The sequence below is a fragment of the Arachis hypogaea genome, chromosome 13 (assembly GCF_003086295.3).
Source record: "Arachis hypogaea cultivar Tifrunner chromosome 13, arahy.Tifrunner.gnm2.J5K5, whole genome shotgun sequence".
Taxonomy (NCBI): domain Eukaryota; kingdom Viridiplantae; phylum Streptophyta; class Magnoliopsida; order Fabales; family Fabaceae; genus Arachis; species Arachis hypogaea.
In genome coordinates, this window is record NC_092048.1 from 69,741,018 (window position 1) to 69,744,952 (window position 3,935).

The window sequence follows — 3,935 nt, forward strand, 5'->3', positions numbered from 1 at the left end:
GACCTTCATCACTTGTGTATTTTCAACGGTAGAGTTTCTACACACCATAGATTAAGGTGTGGAGCTTTGCTGTTCCTCATGAATTAATGCAAAGTACTATTGGTTTTCTATTTAACTCAAGCCTGTTTCTTCTCTAAGATATTCATTCGCACACAAGAACATGATGAATGTGATGATTATGTGACGCTCATCACCATTCTCACTTATGAACGCGTGCCTGACAAACACTTCCGTTCTACATGAAAGCAAGCTTGAATGCATATCTCTTAGCCTCCTAATTTAGGATCAGAGTCTTCGTGGTATAGGCTAGAATTATTGGTGGCCATTCTTGAGATCCAGAAAGTCTAAACCTTGTCTGTGGTATTCCGAGTAGGATCTGGGAAGGGATGGCTGTGACGAACTTCAAACTCGCGAGTGTTGGGCGTAGTGACAAATGCAAAAGGATGACTGAATCCTATTCTAGCATGATCGAGAACCGATAGATGATTAGCCGTGCGGTGACAGCGCATTTGGACCATTTTCACTGAGAGGACGGGATGTAGCCATTGACAACGGTGATGCCCAACATATAGCTTGTCATGGAAAGGAGTATGAAGGATTGGATGAAGGCAGTAGGAAAGCAGAGATTCAGAAGGAACAAAGCATCTCCATACGCTTATCTGAAATTCTCACCAATGAATTACATAAGTATTTCTATCCTATTTTATATTTTAATTATCAAATCTCCATAACCAATTGAATCCGCCTGACTGAGATTTACAAGGTGACCATAGCTTGCTTCAAACCGACAATCTCCGTGGGATCGACCCTTACTCACGTAAGGTTTATTACTTGGACGACCCAGTGCACTTGCTGGTTAGTTGTGCGAAGTTGTGAAAAAGAACTAAGATTATGAACGTGCGTCTTAAGTTTTTGGTGCCGTTACCAAGGAATGAACGATCACGATTTCGTGCACCAAGTTTTTGGCGCCGTTGCCGGGGATTGTTCGAGTTTGGACAACTAACGGTTCATCTTGTTGCTCAGATTAGGTAATTTTATTTTAATTTTAAGCTTTTTATTTCTTATTTTCAAAAATAACACAAAAAATTTTTTTTTCTTCTTTTTCGTTTCTCCCAAAATAATTTTCGAAAAAAAAAACCAAAAAAAAATTTCTAATAAAATCATAAAAACCAAAAATTTTATGTTTCTTGTTTGAGTCTAATGTCAATTTTTAAGTTTGATGTCAATTGCATCTTTTTAATTTTTCTTAAAATCTTCGAAAATTCATGCATGTGTTCTTCATGATCTTCAAGTTGTTCTTGATGATTTTCTATGTTTGATCTTTAATTTTTCTTGTTTTGTGTCTTTTCTTATTTTTCATATGCATTTTCAATTTGTTAGTGTCTAAAGTTTGAAAATTTCTAAGTTTGGTATCTTGCATGTTTTTCTTTTCTTAAAAATTTTCAAAAATAAGTCTTGATGTTCATCTTGATCTTCAAAGTGTTCTTGGTATTCATCTTGACATTCAAAGTATTCTTGCATGCATTATGTGTTTTGATCTTAATTTCTTGTGTTTTGCATCATTTTTATGTTTTTCTCTTTCCTCAGTAAAAATTCAAAAAAATTCAAAAAAATATCTTTCCTTGTTTTACTCATCAATTTCAATTTCAAAATTCTATCTTTTTCAAATCTTTTTCAAAAATCAAATCTTTTTCATTTATTTTTACATAATTTTCGAATTTTTTTTAAATTGATTTTCAAAATCTTTTTCTCATTCTTAGTTCATATTTTCGAAAATCTCACTAATATTTAATGTTTTAATTCAAAAATTTTTTAAGTTGTTACTTGCCTATTAAGAAAGGTTCAATCGTCATTGAATTTTAAAATCATATCTTTTAGTTTCTTGTTAGTCAAGTAATCAACTTTAATTTCAAAACTCAAATCTTTTTAATTTCCTTTTCAAATCTTTTTCAAATTAAACTTCAAATCATATCCTTTTCAAAAATCAATTTTCAAAATCTTTTCTAACTTCCTATCTTTTCAAATTTGATTTTCAAATCCTTTTTCAATTAACTACCTGACTTTTTGTTTGATTTTAAAAATTTTCTATTTCAATCATATCTTTTTCAAAACCACCTAACTAATTTTCTCTCTCTAATTTTCGAAAACTCCTTCCCCCTTTTTCAAAATTCCTTTTAATTAACTAATTGTTTTAAATTTTAATTTAATTTTATTTCTCTTTTTAATTTTTGAATTCTAATTAATATTTAAAATAAAAACAAAAATATTTTTATTTTATTTTAATTAATTTTCGAATTTTTCTCTTCTCCTTCTTCTATTCTCCTCTTCTTCTACTCACATAAATGAATCTCTATACCGTGACATAGAGGATTCCATATTTTCTGTTCTCTTCTTTTTTACATGAGCAGGAGCAAGGATAAGAACATTCTTGTTGAAGCTGATCCTGAACCTGAAAGGACTCTTAAGAGGAAACTAAGAGAAGCTAAAGCACAAAACTCTAGAAAGGACCTAACTGAAATTTTCGAAAAAGAAGTAGAGATGGCCGAAACCAATAACAATGGTGGAGGTGCAAGGAAGATGCTTGGTGACTTTACTGCACCAAATTCCTACTTCCATGGAAGAAGCATCTCAATCCCTGCCATTGGAGCAAACAATTTTGAGCTAAAGCCTCAATTAGTTTCTCTGATGCAACAGAATTGCAAGTTTCATGGACTTCCATCAGAAGATCCTTTTCAGTTCTTAACTGAATTTTTGCAGATCTGTGATACTGTTAAGACCAATGGGGTTGATCCCAAGGTCTACAGGCTTATGCTTTTCCCGTTTGCTGTAAGAGACAGAGCTAGAATATGGTTGGACTCTCAACCTAAAGATAGCCTGAACTCTTGGGATAAGCTGGTCACGACTTTCTTAGCCAAGTTCTTTCCTCCTCAAAAGTTTAGCAAGCTTAGAGTGGATGTTTAAACCTTCAAACAGAAAGAAGGTGAATCCCTCTATGAAGCTTGGGAGAGATACAAGCAACTGATTAAAAAGTGTCCTTTTGACATACTTTCAGAATGGACCATTCTGGATATATTCTATGATGGTCTGTCTGAATTATCAAAGATGTCATTGGACCATTCTGTAGGTGGATCTATTCAGCTAAAGAAAACGCCTGCAGAAGCTCAGGAACTTATTGACATGGTTGCAAATAACCAGTTCATGTACACTTCTGAAAGGAATCCTGTGAGTAATGGGACGCCTTAGAGGAAGGGAGTTCTTGAAATTGATACTCTGAATGCCATATTGGCTCAGAATAAAATATTGACTCAGCAAGTCAATATGATTTCTCAGAGTCTGAATGGATTGCAAGCTGCATCCAACAGTACTAAAGAAGCATCTTCTGAAGAAGAAGCTTATGATCTTGAGAACCCTGCAATAGCAGAGGTGAATTACATGGGAGAACCCTATGGAAACACCTATAATCCCTCATGGAGAAATCATCCAAATTTCTCATGGATCAACAAAAGCCTCAACAAGGCTTTAATAATGGTGGAAGAAACAGGTTTAGCAATAGCAAGCCTTTTCCATCATCCTCTCAGCAACAGACAGAGAATTCTGAGTAGAATCCATCTAGCTTTGCAAATATAGTCTCTGATTTATCTAAGGCCACTCTAAGTTTCATGAATGAAACAAGGTCCTCCATTAGAAATTTGGAGGCACAAGTGGGCCAGCTGAGTAAAAGAGTCACTGAAACTCCTCCTAGTACTCTCCTAAGCAATACAGAAGAGAATCCAAAAAGAGATTGCAAGGCCATAACCTTACTTGGTGTGGCCGAACCTAGAGAGGAGGAGAAGGACGTGAATCCTAGTGAGGAAGACCTCCTGGGACGTTCACTGACCAATAAGGAGTTTCCATTTGAGGAACCAAAGGAATCTGAGGCTTATCTAGAGACCATA

General features: G+C 34.6%; 1 non-coding gene across 1 annotated transcript; it reads right to left on the bottom strand.

Moving 5' to 3' along the window:
* Window positions 1–2,940: 2,940 nt before the first annotated feature.
* Window positions 2,941–3,044, bottom strand: LOC112740038 (small nucleolar RNA R71). Its single transcript, XR_003170974.1, has one exon. It is a non-coding gene; the product is annotated as a small nucleolar RNA R71 (small nucleolar RNA).
* Window positions 3,045–3,935: the final 891 nt, after the last annotated feature.